Source organism: Meles meles, chromosome 5, assembly GCF_922984935.1.
Source record: "Meles meles chromosome 5, mMelMel3.1 paternal haplotype, whole genome shotgun sequence".
NCBI lineage: Eukaryota > Metazoa > Chordata > Mammalia > Carnivora > Mustelidae > Meles > Meles meles.
In genome coordinates, this window is record NC_060070.1 from 38,375,045 (window position 1) to 38,393,616 (window position 18,572).

An 18,572-nucleotide genomic window follows, 5' to 3' on the forward strand; every position below is an offset into this window, starting at 1 on the left:
TGAAAAAAATCTAGCTGTACTTTTTTTTTTCTTCTCTAGTTAGGACAGGACTTCATTAACAAAGGATATCTAGGTCTCAGAAGTAAAACTGACAGATACCTGTTTGTTAGTAAAGCAAGGTTTCTCAACAATAGCACTATTGACAGTTGTGCCAGATAGTTTTTGTCATGGCAAGTCCTGTAGGATGTTTAACAGCACCTCTGGTGTTTACCTACCAGATGCCAGTAACATCACCCCCATGAAAATAATCACAAGTGTCTGTAGGCATTGCGAAATGTCTCCTGGGGACAAAAATCACCCCCCCCCCTTGAGAAGTATTATACTGGAAAATTAAAAATTATATCCCTATGCTATATGGATAGGAAAATTTTAGAATATACCGGAGCCTTGTAATTCCCACATAAATTGCTCCTGGATCTGTATGTGCTGATTATTGGCAAAATGTAAAGGATTAATGTGACTACTTTGAGATTTTGTGAGGAATGTGAAAGTGGTGAGGACTCTGGACACCGTGTCTCAGAAAACAAAGACATCTAAGGAATAGAACGGATGATAGAAATATAAGATAAGAAAGGACAGTGAATTTGTGTTTTAAAGATCTGCCTCAAAGGTATAAAGATTGAATGCCTGAGTCTGTGTCAATCTTTGATTTTGGGACCCAGGACTGAAGAACTGAAGAAGGCTTACATTCCCCCGCAAAGGCAAGGGTTCAGTCACAGCGTGTGCACTTAAGTATATAGTCTTTATTTTTGTTCAAATGCACTTGAATGGGAGACAGTGAATATTTCTTATAATGGATGGATACGATTTCCAGAAAATCAACTGCATGTATTCCTGAACATAGGAGAAACATCTTTGGGCTTTAGCTCTCATACATTACGATCAGTTGTTTTCATGTCAGTTTGGCTGGAGAGCACCAGAGCTGTATTAGTTTGTGAGAATAAAACCACGAAATGTCACATGGTCACTGTTCATGACAGTATGGCATGCTTTCTGTAGTGTATTCTCTCTCCCGCTTCACTATTACCATCAGACTTGTTATTAGTTAGGAGTAGGACCTACCTCCCACTGCCTAACTTTCTCACATCCTCATATCATAAATCTCTTATAATGAAGGTTTTGTGGGCATACCTGATAAGAGAAATAATGACAGAAACCCTAAAATACTGTGATTTTTCTTCTTTAGTTGTCATCAAGAAAGAGAATGGTCGCTTTCATTTTTCTTAGTTGTCTTTAGAAAAAAAAATTGTCAGACTTTAGAGATATGGATGGAAAGCAGATATCAAGTGGTATACGGACGCTTACATCACTGTTAAGGGAGCAAAGAAAACTCAGGAACTGACTGGGAATCAAAGAAATCTATTCTTTCTTCATTACTTTTCCTTCCCTCACTCTTTCTCTCTCTCTCTCTCTCTTTTCAGTGACTGCTTTAGCTGTAATTGCTGCCTCCAGTGAACTGGAGCTTTTCTTGATCCTTTCAGTTCTCTGAGTGTTTAATCAGTCTGTCTTATGTTGTTTTATTTTGGTGTTTCATGGCAACGTACACAAATTGAAACGTGTGTTTGGCATATTTCCTTTCATTCTAGAGTAGAGGAAAAAGATGTACCTCTACCTAAACAATATACTAAACAAAGTAGATTTATCCAGACCAAAACAACTGAAAGGAAAATAGGTTACATTTCAAATGAAGATTTTTTAAATGATGTTATTTCAAGGAATTCTTTATACATGATTTCTTTAGCTGTCAAAACTATTAAATGAATTCCAAAATTGAAACTTCCAGACATTTAGGCTACATAATTTATATAATGAAGGAATTAAACAGATTGCCTGTAAAAATGTTGGAGAATATTTCAGAAGGTTGTTTTTTTTTTTACATTTTAAAGGAAGCAAAATTATGTTAATTAAAAATAATGTTCTTTACTGTGTTAACATAATAAAGAATTATAATATTAATGATATGTATAAGGTACTTAATGTGTTCTAGGCACTTTTATAAGTTCTTTAGTCCACAAAACAATCCTATTTGGAAAAAACTTACTTTTCCTAGCCAGTTTCCTATCTAGTGGTCTAGTGATAAGTCTAGCATTTGAACCTAGTGTTTGAACTCAAGGTGTTTGGTTCCATAGCCTGCATTCTTACGGACTGTCCTCTACTAATCTAATAACTTTTTCTTAACCATCAATATTTATTCACATATACATGTTTCTTCTATTTTGGCAAGTAAAATTATAATCTACACAAGTATACATGAAACATTAACATCCTAGGCACTATTAAAGATTGGCTTACGGAGGCATAACACTCAGAAAGAAGACATCAAAGGAACAAACTCTAGTGAAATATTAAGGAAACATAATTAACACCTTTACATTTGATTGAAAGAATATGATAACTTTCTTGGAAGACTATAGTTAGAGGGTAAGGTACCCTGCGTGAACTAGCTAGCTAGAGATAGAGATGTAAATCTAAGCTATAGTGTTTAATTATAGGCAGGGCAAGAGACAGGAGGGACTTAGTTGCTTAAACCAGAGGTCAGATATGGCTTCAAAGAAGATGTGATTTGGAATTGTAGCAAATGCATTTGTAATGAATCTTCTTCAGAAGGTTTAACACGCCATAGCTTACTTCTTGATATAAATAGCTTTGAATTCGAGCCTGACTCTAAAAAAAATGCTCTAGTTAAATACCTTTTGTGAGACTCTATGTTATTTTAGTGCTTTCTGTTAGTTGGAAATTCAATATTTTACTATTTTCTTATTATTTCTTCTAACATCTGATAAATTATTTTTTATTTATTGTTATGCTTTTCTCCCTGAAAGTTAATAGGAGTATTTATGAAACACTGAGGTGTACTGTGAAAGGATTTATTCTTTCATATATTAATCAAATATGTAAAATGGGATTTGAAGTACAATTTATTTTTTCCTTTAGCGGGAAAGAATGCAATATATTTATCCATTAGTAAATGACATGCTTATTTTGAGCTCATGATCCTTCAGAAGGGACTACATTCGAGGAAAAGAAAGAGTAACAAATATAACCTAAACCTTTGTCTTTCTAGAGATATAACTTGGGGGATATTGGTGAATCTTTCCTGAATACTAAAAATACCGCTAATTTTGATACTATCATCAAACTCACTAATTAAATTACCTCCATAACACAATGTAATAATCTTATGTGGTAAACAGCCAACAAATTAGTCATCTATCAAATTCCAGAGAACCAAGAATATATATTAATTGTCAGATTGAAAAACTATTCCATAGTATTTCCAGAAATTATATTGAATAAGGGAAATACAATTTTAAAGTATTTTGCTTGGGTTTCCTGTTCAACCAAAGTATTGATTGAAACAATTTAACTATAGGATCCTCTATTTCTAAAAAAAATCAGGGTTTCTGTTTCATACTTGATATAAATCTGTTTTTCACTTGACCAAATTCTTGAAGAACTAGTTATGTGGAGCATTTGGATTTTAAGAAAAAATAAACATTTTTTGCTGATAGTGTTTCCTGCTGAATTTATTTTTGATTTTGGATGTTAAAGCAACAAAGTATAATTTTAGGTTATGTTAATAAAAGTAAATGTACTATAAACTATAGAGAAAATGTGCTATCAGTCATTCCTAATTATAAGTTTTGATTATGTCAAAATATATAGATCTTTGTTGTATTATGTAACACAACTAAATATTTGAATAGAAAAAACACAAACTCTTAGCTATTGTGACAATTCTTTTAAGAAATATTTGTCTGTCTGGGCGCCTGGGTGGCTCAGTGGATTAAAGCCTCTACCTTCGGCTCAGGTCATGATCCCAGGGTCCTGGGATCGAGCCCCACATCGGGCTCTCTGCTCAGCAGGGAGCCTGCTTCCCCTCCTTTCTCTCTGCCTGCCTCTCTGCCTACTTGTGATCTCTGTCTGTCAAATAAATAAATAAAATCTTTAAAAAAAAAAAGAAATTTGTCTGTCTACAATAACTTAAAGAGAGTAGTACGTTTTGAGAATTTTCTACTCCCTTTGCAATGTAACTATTTCCAAAGAATAATAGAAGAATTCATTTAATAAAAAATGAGTTTGTGATATAGACATTAAGACAATACCAACATATGAACCTACTCAACTCTCATATATTGCATGTGAAAAGTAGAATGTTCAACCATATTTAATTACACTTAGGTTGTTAGGTTGTTGCAAGCATTGTCCTTGCAGATAGGTATTAAATGCATTTCATGAACAGAAAATTATAAAATTTAGACAAACTGCATGCCTTTTGGAGATATAACATTGATGGAAAATTTAATAAAACAGATATAATGAAGATAATAGGTAAAGAGTGGTGTACCTAATTTTGATCAAAAATTGTTTCCTCCAAATTGTATTTTTTTAAAAATTTTTAAAGATTTTATTTATTTATTTATTTATTTGACACACAGAGAGAGATCACAAGTAGGCAGAGAGGCAGGCAGAGGAGGAGGGGGAAGCAGGCTCCCTGCTGAGCAGAGAGCTGATGCAGGACTAGATCCCAGAATCCTGAGATCATGACCTGAGCTGAAAGCAGAGGCTTAACCCACTGAGCCACCCAGGTGCCCCTCCAATTGTAATTTTGCAAAATATTTTATAGCATTCAATACTTTTCTATTTCTTTGATAAAAGAAGGACTTCATTTTGGGAAAATACAAGAACTTCACAAACTTTTACTAACATTGTGGTACACATACTCTTTGAATATCTGTAGCTTGAAAAGATCCACTTTTTAGGCTCCTACTTAAAAGACTACTAATTTAAACTACAAAATAATCATGTTGAAAAATTGCAAATGGAAAAGACTGGCAAAAGTCATATTCTTGCAAAGTTAGGATTGTCTCCTCTTACCATTGTTGTCATTTGGCAAGGATCACCATTAGTCTTGTCTTGCCATAGCTATTGTTTACTGTTTTCATTGTGGTGTAATTAAAAACATATGAAAATTATCAAGCATCAGATTCCTAATTTTGTCATTGGTATACATCCACTTACAAAGGGGTTTCACAAAGTCTTATCCAGTGCTTGATTATCCCTAAAAGTCGATTACACTGTGGCTTGTAGACATTCTGTTTGTTTAGACATATACACACTGTTATTCTAATTACTCTTTTGCTGAGCATTTACAAAAGAGCAATTCAACTAAAATGATGAAAAAAATTACTCTAAAAGTATTGTCTGGCCCATTCCAACGGGTTTCCATCTGTGACTGTGTCTTCACAATGCGTTTTCTGTTTTTCTCCTGTATGCTCTTTACCATTAATTTTGTGTGCAATCTTTGAACTGCTTTTTTCCTTTATTATTATCTGTATTCTTGTGTAAATTGATGTTTTCAAAATGTTTAAATGGGTTTTGAGATGACTTGATTCTGATTAATTAGGAATATTTAATGCACTGCTAGATCTTTATGCATATTACTGTATTATAGTACCATTATATTCTGGTTTGTCCTTTTCTTTCTAAGAACTTCCAACACATTTTTCATTTGGAAATTTACACATTTACATTATTATCCTTTACCATGAGAAAATAGTATTTCACTTATAACGTTTTCATTTTTTTCAGCTTCAGCAGCACTTATACTAAATATATTTTGTAGTACTTACATTACTTTTTCTGAGCTCTTTCTTTCTCTCTTTCTTTCTTTCTTTTTTTTTTTTTTAAAGATTTTATTTGTTTATTTGACAGACAGAGATTACAAGTAGACAGAGAGGAAGGAAAGAGGCTCCCTGCTGGGCAGAGAGCCCGATGCGGGGCTCGATCCCAGGACCCTGGGATCATGACCTGAGCCGAAAGCAGAGGCTTTAACCCACTGAGCCACCCAGGCGCCCCTCTTTTTTTTTTTTTTTTTAAGTATTATCTTATGTTAGTCACCATACAGTACATCATTAGTTTTTGGTGTAGTGTTCCATGATTCATTGTTTACGTGTAACACCCAGTGCTCCACACAATACTTGCCTTCCATAATACCAATCACCAAGCTAACTTATTCCCCCACCTCCTTCCCCTCTAAAACCTTCAGTTTGTTTCCTGGAGTCCATAGTGTCTCATGGTTGGTCTCTCCTTCTGATTTCCCCCCTTCATTTTTCCCGTCCCTCTCTTAATGTCTTCCATTCTTTATGGTAGGGTACTTTATGTTTTTATCCAGTTTTCCTGTTCTTTGAGGTTTCAGTTTTTAACTTGAAAAAAGTAAAATATTATAGCTACATATAAATAGGCTTTAATCCTTAATTTTGCTATGCCCCTTCCCATAGGTCGTATACAAAATGAATTTATCTTAGATACATCTAAAATTGAATGCAAAAACATAAAGGTATAGAAGGATGTGTGGATATATGTGTGTTTATGTTCATAATAAAAGAAAAGATGTAACAGCCCATTGTATTTAAATTAGTTTTTTGTTTACAATAATTGTTTTTAGAGGTTAGAAGAGAACCAGTAAGAAATAAATTGAAATCATTTTTCATTATGTAAGGCATCAGTGATATTTCTGTGTTTTCCAATAGAAATGTTAATTATAAGAATTTATTTTAATAGTGGCCTGTCTAGTTCCAAATTACTAACAGAAATGAAAGTATATATGTACTTTGTACGATATGGCAATTCTGGACTATCTAGGACTAGAATATTCTTGTTTTTGAGTCTGGATAGGTCATATATTTAAGGAAAAAATGGTCTTCTTTTTAAGAATGTAGAGCTATCACTTGATCTTTTTTGTGTTAGAAAAGAGCCTTACACTGACAGTGTTATTATGATTTATAATTCACAACTAGTAGTTTTCCCTCTCTTGGAATTTTTCTTTCCCAGGTTCAAAGAAAGATGCTCTAATTATATGCTTATAAAATATTTCACATCTCATTCATGTACTTATCCATATCACCATGTTAAGAATGCTCATAGAATCATGTTATAAGTTATCTAAAGCATTAATCTAAACATGGTCATACAACTGTTTTCTCACACAGCCTAATAAGGCTCCTCAAGAGTGAGAGGCCACGAAATGTCTTTCCTTAGCTGATGTAGTCAGGACTCTACTACAGTCTACTTAAGAATGTGCCATGCTGTTTCTCTTGATCTGATTACTATAAAAAGTTTACTAAGTTGTGTTGGTGAATTAGCCTTTGGTAAGTAGGGTAGTTATTACCAGATGCCTAATATTGCAGGATGAATAATGATTCTTTCATTCAGTAAATGCAGGTTAACTTCCTGCTATGTGCTAGGCATTGTGCTAGGCTCTGGAATCTACAGACACATAAAATCACTGCCCTTGAGGTTCTCACAGGGAGGTGGAAGAGACACACATGGAGAAATAATCATGACATCGTCAATGCCATAATTGTGGTGTGTTGTGCAGACTGCCTTGTACCGTCCTCCTTGGTAGCTTTAGGAGGAGGTAAAGCTTTTAACTGATTCATGAAAGATGAATTAGTTATTCATTAAAAAGAGGAACTAAACTGGATGTCTTTTTACATGTCTAACATAGCTACCTTTACTAAAAATAATTTTTATTAAAAGTGTATTAAGGGGCGCCTGGGTGGCTCAGTGGTTTAAGCCGCTGCCTTCGGCTCAGGTCATGATCTCAGGGTCCTGGGATCGAGTCCCGCATTGGGCTCTCTGCTCGGCAGGGAGCCTGCTTCCCTCTCACTCTCTCTGCCTGCCTCTCTGCCTACTTGTGATCTCTCTCTGTCAAATAAATAAATAAAAAATCTTTAAAAAAAAAGTGTATTAAACAATAACCTAGTCATACCTACATTCACTTTTTGTAAAATGCTAGGAATGCAAAGTGGATCAGGTACAGATAGAGCTGTGTCCAATTATTTACTTTGTGTGAAGATTAAAAATGAACAATTGGTTTTCTGTTATTAAGTAGTAGGAAGTATGGGAATGCAGGTACAGAATTCTTATTGTTTTATTTCTAATAATTCTGTTTATCTCAGAACTTTACATACATACATACATATATACATACATACATACATAATGTGTGTATGTATGTGTAAGTCTGTTTGCTTGTGTGTGTGTGTGTGTGTGTACATGTAGTGAGCTCCATTTTTTGAAAAAAGGATTGAGCTCAACAACATCATTTGTTGTGAGGATTTATTTGGCCTGTTACTTTCTTTTATTTCTAAGAATTAAGGATTGTGTGAATATCCGCATTGTCCTGATGCATCTTTTTAAAATGTCGTGCTTCAGGGCAAACTGATTTCTTTATGATCTTCAGAAAATTTTCCACTGACATAACAGAGATGATTATTTATCTCCCCACATGTTCAAACTGCCTTAAACTGCTTTAGGGTTATTTGCTTCACAAGACTTAGTATTGATCTACATTACATAACTGACAACTGGTCTTCAGAAAATAGCTAGAAAGATTGTTTTAACTGATGATTTTGTTTTAATCATTTTTGAAATTTTTGCTGAAAACTAATGGTAAAAAGCTGATGTTTTAAAAGACTGGTTGAAATGGAAGGATGGCTCCTTGTTTTAAGAAATTAAAATGGAATTATTTATTTTCATTTTGGCTATAGTCCTTGAAAACTTTTTCTACAGATAGATAGATTTAAGTGTATTGTGGGAGAGAAACCAATTATTGATGAATCACTAATGTGATACTTTAATTTTCATTCTTTGAATTGAACTAAAAGTGCTCACTTTATTAAATATGATTAAATTTCAAACATTTGTATTTATATACACATTTCATGCCCCGCTAAATTTTTTGAACTTGAAGTAACCTGCTTTTATGAAATATTCTAATATTGCTGGATCCACTATTAGCTTCACTGAAAGACAAAGCAATAGCTGCCACAAATAACTCTCCAGTTTAAATATAATTGGTCAATAATGTCCCTTTCCACATTTCCTGCATGTCTACCTGTACTGAGTAGTTTTCTCTCTTCACATTGATGAAATGCTACAGCTCTGGCAGGAAAGGTTACTTTAGAGTCTGTATTCACCACTGAAATAGGAGCTAATTAAACACATTGCAAAAGATACAAATTAAGGCACAATATTTATAATTTACATAATAATTTCTTATGAAATACCAGAAATTTAATTAGCTTAAGCACATAAGCAACTGATTATCCATACCGTTTAATGCCAGATCAAAGGTAATATGTATTTAGAGATCATCATATTTGCTTTTTGGCATACATAACTTTGGTCCACTGCCTTGCATGATGCAAAGAGTAGGCAAACAATAATTATTAAGTCAGGGCAGGAATGAGTAATTTGTCTGTATTTGTCTAATAATTTGTGTTTTTTGATTGCACACACATCTGATAATGGAGAATTGGCTTGTTGTTTATTCCAGGTAGAAACTAGGGTGAAATCAAAAGAGCATGGAGATTGGCATTATGAAATAATTATAATGGTTATTTATTGAGTGCTTATTCTCCACCAGGCACTGTGCTAGATTTTTCACATGAATTATGCACTTTAATTCACAGTAGTCTCATGAGATAGTCTTATTATTAGGTTTCTCTATTTCCGACATGGAAAAACTGGGCACAGAGAACTTAAGCAGATTTGCGAAGTTTACACAGCCAGGACAAGCTTGAGTGGAAGCCAGAGTCACAATTTATATAACGGGCATGTTGTATTGTCTTTTCAGGATTGTTGAAGTGAGACTTTCTGTGGAGAAATTAACAATATCTGTCATTCAGAATGTGAATTTCACCCTTTAAGAGGTGTTGTTTTAAAATGATTTTGTTAAAACCAGAGTATTGATCTTTTAAAAGAAGAATCCTCGGGCGCCTGGGTGGCTCAGTGGTTTAAGCCTCTGCCTTCGCCTCAGGTCATGATCTCAGGGTCCTGGGATCGAGCCCCGCATCGGGCTCTCTGCTCAGTGGGGAGCCTGTTTCTCCCTCTCTCTCTGCCTGCCTCTCTGCCTACTTGTGACCTCTCTCTCTGTCAAATAAAAAAAAAAAAGAATCCTCACTCATATATTTTGCATCATTTTTTTGTCTATAAAGCCTCCATTGTCTGAACTTTCTTGGTATGTTTTCAAAACTGTGAGGAATGGCATAGTGTAATGAGAATGAATAATAAAATTGAAATTATAAAACTTACAGTCTTATAATAAATATAAGAGAGATATTTGAAAGTAAACTTAACAGTGGCCTAAGTGCTATAGTAAATTGTGCCTCCACCTAGAATCTTCCCAGCACCAGTCAGTGTTTAAGAGCGCTCCTCTTTGCAGCCTTTTGTTCATAAAGACGATGTCCTCAAGGAAATCTCGTAGTTAAATAAAATAATTCTGTATCACAGAATTATTATAAGCCTTTTTTTTTGGGGGGGGTCACCACTAGCTTCCCCTAATTTAAGTGTTTTCAGTCCCTGAGGACCCAATAGGTACATTGTTTTGCTATAGACTTGAATTAGGGTTAAAATTACTCTGTTTCAGTCCTTTTCCAGTAGGTTAATAAATCCTATGTTTGTGTAGGTAATTCAGTTGTTCTATCTGTGGGTTGATCTCTCAGAATGGGCCTATGAGAACAATACTGAGCGAGATCCAGAAGGGTCTGATTTCATTATGTGTATTCCCTTTTACGGGAGTCAGTTTTTAAGTTATTCACATAATTTAAGAACTCCACTTCTGGATTCTTACCTGCGTGAACCGAAGTGAATGTGCACGCGTCTGGGAACACAGACCGTGTTTGACCACAATGGCACCGGGAGAGCCGGAGGTGAACTGCGAGGCAGATGCATCTTGACACAGTGTGTGCCATTGCCTATCAGGGATGGAATGCAGAGCCAGGCCAGGTCTTTCACACTCTCGCCGAGGCACCACTCAAAGACGAAGTGAGTGTAATTGTATGTGGGGTTTTGGGGATTTGGTGATGGGGGCTGAAATATGCATGTTTTTAAATATAACATTTCAACAAAAAACATTGTAGGGGGATTTAACAGCAAGATAACTGATTACTGTGTTATTGTGAAGACGTTTTTATAAATAGAAATATATTTATTTATAAATATACATAAAATATATAAATATAAAACTACTTTATATCGTTTTATATAAGTATATATTAAAAATAAAATGATTTCTGTATTTTTATATAAATAATATAATTAGTATGTCTATAATACTTAGTAAATAATAACAAGGAAACAAAGGCATTGAACCCCAGGAATGTGAAGTGATCTCATCCAAAGTGCATGCCAGTAAATGGTGGAGTAGATTTGAACACAGATTTTTTTTTTAGTTAAAATCCAGTTCTCCTTTGCTTTATCACATTACCTGTTTAACATAACTCATATTTGTAAAATAGAAGACAAGACAAAAGAGATCTGAATGTCCTAATTTGATATTTTTGTATTCTTTTTTATCATTTTGGTAGTGACATCGTTACAGCAATTTTCTGGTAAAATAAAAGTATTTTAATGTCAAACCTCAGTAAAATTTCAACATATTCCAAACTGATAACAAAGGACAAAAAAGCTGTCTTTACATAATGCGTTGTTTTCTTTTCTTTTACAGCCTTTTTAAAAAGTTTTAATATAAAACTTTTAAAAGGTTCTTATTTTACCTCTTTCTTTTCCACTGTATGGTATTAATAAAACTTTAAGTACTCAATTAAATAACACATATATATTTATAATGCCCTGAAATTAATTTTTCTTTTTTTAGTTTCAAAAATCCCCCATATTTTCAGCACTTGAGCACCTGTTATCACGAACTTTATATTCCTCATCATTTCTTCTCTAAACTCCTACAAGTTAGCTGTAGGGTAATATGGATGGTGCCTGGCAAGCTGTAATATACTCGTTACATCATGTTGTTTTTATCCTCTCTGCCCGCTGTTCATTCTCAATGTGAAAAATCATAGCATATCAGTGACAGGAGGTCTGGCTTTCAGGCAGACTTTTGTAATTATTCCCACTGAGGCCCTGTCAATAGGATTAAAAAACAGATTCTGGATCTGTCCATCCCAGATGAGGTCAGCACTTTGAGCAGTGGGAGTACTATTTCTGCAAGCTGTGCTTTCCCCTTTGCATTACAGAGCAAAGACATTAATATGACACAAGTATTTGAAAGAGCCTATGGAAACAGACTAGCTTTGCTCTGAATTAGGCCCTGGATTAAGTACAATGTCCATCTGCAATAAATAAAATAACAACAGTCATTAGAATCCCTAACTATGTGTGTGTGTAGATCCTACAACAATATTAAGGCCCAGAAAGTTCCAGTTACAGAACAATCCACTTATAGTTCATAATTAATAAACTCTTTGCAGCTGCATAACTGCGGCCGGAAACATCTGCAAAGCCTCATATTTTACACACAGACACATACACATAATTCCTTCAGAAAAAGTTCAATTGTGCTTCAAATCGCAGGTCTGGAAACAGAGTGTGAGACGTGAAGCTGAATCTAGTGGCATTTGCTTAGCTTATGGTGGGAGAAAGGCAAGGGGCTGGGGCTTCCCTTGTCTGACAAAGAGATGAGGGTAAACTAAAATATTTTTTTAGGTCTATTCAGATATTCACATAAAACTAACTCCGTATAATTAAAAATCTCTCCTAATTATAAGTGTGATTTTGATAAGACTCTTTTTCTATTGTTAAAAAATTGTTCAAATAAAATTGCTACCTTCAGATAAAAGAAAAATTATTATTTATGAAACTGAAATTAACACATGGGTAAACAAATAGATGGATTATAGATTATAACCTAGATTATAGGTTTAAAAATTTCCAATATTTTTATGAGTCACCTTTAATTTGTTTTGCCTCACTACAGCTTTAATTTTTCTTAAGTTTTATTTATTTATTTGGGAAGAGAGAGAGAAAGGGAGAAAGTGAAAGCCTGCAAGTGGGGAAGGCGCAGAAGGAGAGGGAGAAAGAGGGAGAGAAGCAGATTCCCCACTGAACATGGAGCCCTCTTGCGGGACTTGATCTCATGACCCATGAGATCATGACTTTAGCTCCAATCAAGAGTCAAGCACTGGAGAGGGGGAGGGGGCTATGGACATTGGGGAGGGGATGCGAACCATAAGAGACTATGGACTCTGTAAAACAACCTGAGGGTTTTGAAGGGTCAGGGGTGGGAGGTTGGGGGAACAGGTGGTGGGTAATAAGGAGGGCACGTTTTGCATGGAGCACTGGGTGTTGTGCAAAAACAATGAATACTGTTACGCTGAAAAAAATAAATAAAATGGGGGAAAAAAAAAAAGAGTCAAGCACTTAACCAACTGAGCCACCCAGGTGCCCCCTAACTATGGTTTTATAAAAATAGATGAATATAGAGTGTAAGTGTTAGAAAGACAAACTAGCACACTATCAACAGATGTAATTTGGCATTTTTTCTTAATGTTTGCTTACTCATATGTTCAATTTGAAGTTGTATTATTAATGGATTTCGTTGTATATATCAGCTTTACTGAAACATAATTCATATACCGTACAGTTCATCCATTAAAGTGAACAATTCACTGGTTTTCAGTATAGACATGAGTTGTATGACCATCATTATAAATCACATTTAGAGCATTTCCATCACCTCACAAAGAAAACTTGCACCCATTAATAGTCACTCTCCATTTCCCCTCACTGCCTCAGCCCCTCAAAGCCACTAATCTACACTTTGTCTCTATAGGTTTATCTATTCTGGGCATTTCATATAAGGGAAATGTTTTTGTGATTGGATTCTTTCACATAGCCTCATGTTTTCAAGGTTCATCCATCCATGTTTGATCACTGAATAATATTCTATTGTGTTTATTCATTAGTTGATGCACATCTGGGTTTCTCCTTTTTTGGCTATTATGAATAATTTCACTGAGAACATTTATGTGTAAGTTTTTGTGTCGATACACATTTTTATTTCTCTTGGATATATACCTAGGAGTGGAATTGTTGGCTAATCTGGTAACTAAGCACTTTTAACTTCTTTAGAAATTGCCAGTTTTTGTTTAAAGTGGCTGTACAATTTTACATCCCTAACAGCAAGGTTTGAGGCTTCTAACTCTTCCATGTTCTTGCTAACACTTGTTTTATCTTTTTTTTTTTTTTCTTATAACCATCCTACTGGGTATAGGTAGTATCTCATTATGGTTTTTCATTTCTCTGCTGGCAAATCATGTTGATCATTTTTGTGTGTGTTCATTGACTGTTGTATGTCTTCCATATAGAACTATCTATTCACATTCTATGCCTATTTTTGATTGGCTTATTAATGAATTTTCATTCTTCATTTTATTTTTCCTAAAATTCTGTTTTATTAGATTTCTTAATAATATCTCATTTTTCCTCCATCATCAATTTTATGGTGAAGCAATCTTGTTGAAGATTTGCGTTCTTGCGTTCTTGCGTTCTTCTTGAAGAAATGCGTTCTTTAGAAATTTTGATAGTTGGAGAAAAGACCTGGGACTTGCTGGAAGATGGTTCTAAAATGGAAAGCTTTTAAAATACAGAAATGTCCAGAGCCTAGTAATGATTCAATTATTTTGATAAGGCCAAGTCATTAGGGTTTTTCAAAGCATCCCTAATGTGCAGTCATGGAGGACAGTTGACCAAGATACATATCATCAGTGCCTGAAAGTCCCGGATGGTGTCAGTTGTGTCTGAGATTAGAAGTGGAGCTTAAGATTTCCAAAGAGTCCATTAAGGACCAGAAGAATCTTCTTCTAGCGAATAACTCTAGAAGTATGTAGATTTTCTGGGATAACCAGTTTGTGGGAAAGGGTCTTTAGAAATATAACTGATAGGATATCCACCTCCACCCCCACACATAAAAGGTTACCCTTAAAGGTCATAAACCTAAAGAACCAGAGAGTCTTAGTATCTGCGTACTCATTCAGAAGGAAGAGATATTCCATTTCACCTAATTGCTTAACCTACCCAGAAATTTGTCTATGGCTTCTAGGATGACCTTTAGAATTGTTCATCTGTGTTGAGCACAGATTTGTTCTACCAGTACGCTGATTGTTCCACAGACAGTGTGCATCATGCAAGTATATGCTCAGAGTCCTGGCCCCCTGTTGCTTAAACACTTCACATCCATTGAACACAAGTATGGAATCTGATTGTGAGGAGAGTTTAGCTGAGAAATCAGAATACAAGTCTTTAGTAACAACTCTCATGTATTTAAATGTCCTCATGTTCAGAATTTGTTGCAGTATTGTTACTTTTAAGTAATTCTTTTATAAATGGGAAAATCTATTGCCTTTTGTGTTCTTTTTTAAAAGAATTGAAATCTCAAACATTATTTGAACAAATGTAGTTACATAAGGGCACTATTCTTATTGAAATATAGTGGAAATTGAGCATAATAAATTATACTTATTTCATCACAGTAGAAAATATAGCAGGTCTTGTAGTATAGTATATTGTACCATAATTTAGTGGATGTATTGCACTGTATTTTTAGTGCATGGTAAACAAGTTTCATGTGCTTCCCAGATTCCCTTTTTCTTTGATGGCTTTTCATTTAAAGAATGGACTAAGTGAAAACTTGCTTGGTGTATGAAATCTGACAAGATTATGGTTCTCAGCTCTGAGGTAATGAACTTATATTATTTTATTCATTAGGGCCCCAAAGGACTGAAAAAAAAATTGAAAGAATCAACCCCAGGCCTTCATGGTAACACTGAAAAAATACTATTACTCAAAAAATAGGTGAAAGATTATATTTACAAAAATAATTAAATATGGAAAACAAATTTTATACATATTCCCAGTCTTCTTCAGTCTAATGAACATTACCTTAAAATAATCTTCAATTAAAAAAGCAAAAACATCCAGAGGCAGGAAATTAAAATTGTATGTTTCTTGTTGTAACTAACTTTACCATAGCACTCATACTATATGAATTAAAGTTTACCTTGAGAGTTCAAATGCTATTGAACAAATTGAGAAACAAAACAAAGAAAGAAAAGTTTCAAAGCCACATTTGGACAATTTCTAGAAAGTTATTCTTGCATACTTCATAGTTGTGTATAAAGGGAATGTATCCTTGAGGTTTCAGAAGACATTTACCTCTAAAAACTTTTGTACTGGTAATTTTTAGAAAGCCAGCTACATTTGTAGAGAGGAGAGACTGCCTTGATTTCCACATAGCCTTTTCGGGAGCTATTGCAGGGGTCACCTCGTTCTTCCCTTTATGGCTGATTGTGAGGTGCCACTTCCCCCCCGTGTCTAGCACTGAGTATTTCACTCAAACTATTTTGTATAGGTATCTCATCTAAAATTGTAATTTTAAGAGCATCTGTTACTTCCTCCCCAAACTTTTTTACCACCCAGTTGCTAACTATTATCCTAAGAGATACAGCTTATGCCTTTGCATGTTCTTGGCTTTGCTCTTAACACCATAGCTCCAAAGATTTTGTACTTATTTTTAATAACTCTAAATTAATAGTCTTCCTAGAGATTAGGTGAAAACTGTCTTGTCACAACTTATTATTTTCAATATTAACTGAACTGAAACAGAATATTACTTCAAAGAAAAAATGTTAAGACTTTGATGACCACATTTTTCCGGTACTGCCTCTATCATTATCTATTTAATGATACCCATGCATGTAGGCCACAATTTTGCAGGCATGTTCGATGCCAAAATTCACAGTGCAATTGAGAATACCTATTTGGTATCTCTTCTATGAGGTGTGCTAGGCTATTATTTCATAGTTTTCTAAATTAAGATAATAGCTTTAAATTAGTAAAAGGGTATAATGAAAGATAACAAGGACCCATCAAAAATTAATTTTTAGGGTTACTAGAGCCCTGGAGACCCAGTGAATAAGTGCCAGACTTTGGCTCATTGAGCAGTCAAGGCTGGTGGATAGCATATGGTTGAGTGTCAGCAGTCCTGTGTTCTAAATCCAGTTTTAACCTAGACAAACAATTATTTGAAGAACTCAGGTTACTTTTGCTTCAAATCTGCTTTCCCATCTGTTAAAGTGGTAACAGAATTTAATGTAACTTTGAAAGTTGAGTGATAAGGATTTTAAATTTCTCTACATTAGGAACTGTATATATTCTATAAACCATGCAAGTTGAGCAAGAAATGTCCCTCCTTATTTGTAAGAAAAATAGGAAGACGCCTTTATTTTTATTTGCAATGGGAGAATGAGGATTCTGTGGGATTCCACTAGGTAGTATGCTGCCTACTAATTCTGGAAGCTTTCCCTAGTAGATGGTAAATTATGTTACCATTGTGCTTCCCATTTCCCTGCTCCCTAGCCTCCACTCCTTGTAAAAACTAACACACATGAATCCTTAAAAATGGTCAGCACATATCTCTTCTAACTGGCTCTTTCTTTTTGTTTTTAACTCTGGTCCTTAATGTTATCAAGGTGCAGGTTGTGAGTAAAACATGGTCTTCTCTATCTTATGGATATCATATGTGATCACTTAATTATAGACAATACATAAAGCAAAGTACAGTGAATACTTAAAAGAGAGGAATTTCTATCCTAAGAAACCCATGCCAAATCCTTTATTTTACTAGTTAACCGCTTTTATGTGGCAAGATCGTATCTTTAGAAACATTTTAAAGTGTTATATTTTTGTTATACTATTTTGCAATCAATCTCATTTTCTCTGTGCCTTAGATTTGTAGTAATTGCTACATGTGAAGTTGTACTAAGCTTCTTTTCCTAAGATGTTTGTGAATGCTTCCTCTTGTATGAATTGCGGTAGCCGTAAAGCCAGACTGGCTTCTGAGGATAGTAGTGGATCATGTATTTACAAGGAGATGGTTCTAGTTCTGTTTGCATATGTATCACTTACCTTTTGCAATATAACATGCCTTTAAGTTTTTAAGTATCTAAAACACTTGTCTCATTTGTGTGAAATAGCATTATTTTCTTGAAGCTCAAAAGATGATTTTGAACTCTGAATTGATCGTATTATGTATTAAACATTGAGCATGTAGACAAAGGTAGAGAAAGACAGTATACCATCTTGATAAGATAGAATTGTTTATCCCACCTGAGAATGAAAATGTGATTAAGTTCCTGAGTGATGCCCAAGTTGAGGACATTAAATAAATGTGAATATAAAGTTAAAAGTCATAATTGAATTTATGCTAAACATTTACTAATATTTCCTTATAGATAATGATTAATTTCTATTAAATTTGAAGTCACTAAAACCTAAGCATATATTCATTTGATAAAATGAAGGGTAAATTAAACTTATTTAATATATTCAATTTATGAGACCATTAATTAATAAAATTTGTTGAAATAATGAAAATTTAATTTGCTTAATTTTAATTAAATATAAATATATAAAATGATCAATGATAAAAAATGGTTCAAGACTGCTTGGACTTAATAGAAAATAGGATCTAAATGAGTAAAAGCAGCCTCACTAGGAGGTGATAGAGACATTCTTTGTACATGCCTATTCATTCCTGAGAGCAGTTGCTATGTTAGTGTGACTATTGTTAACCTCTCTTTGCAGAGGAGAAACGGTCATCATCTGTTTACAGTTGAAGGCTTTCTCCTTATTTCTGGTGGAATAGGTTTCTCCTTTTTGTAGGATTTTGTTATTTTTAGTAACAAGAAAGTTCACTTAATGGAATACAGCTT

General features: G+C 34.2%; 1 protein-coding gene across 5 annotated transcripts in view; it reads left to right on the top strand.

Annotated features, from left to right (window-relative positions):
• The window catches only part of EPHA7 (EPH receptor A7), a 173,637-nt gene that overhangs the window by 42,355 nt on the left and 112,710 nt on the right, over positions 1 to 18,572 (top strand). The window lies entirely within an intron of this gene.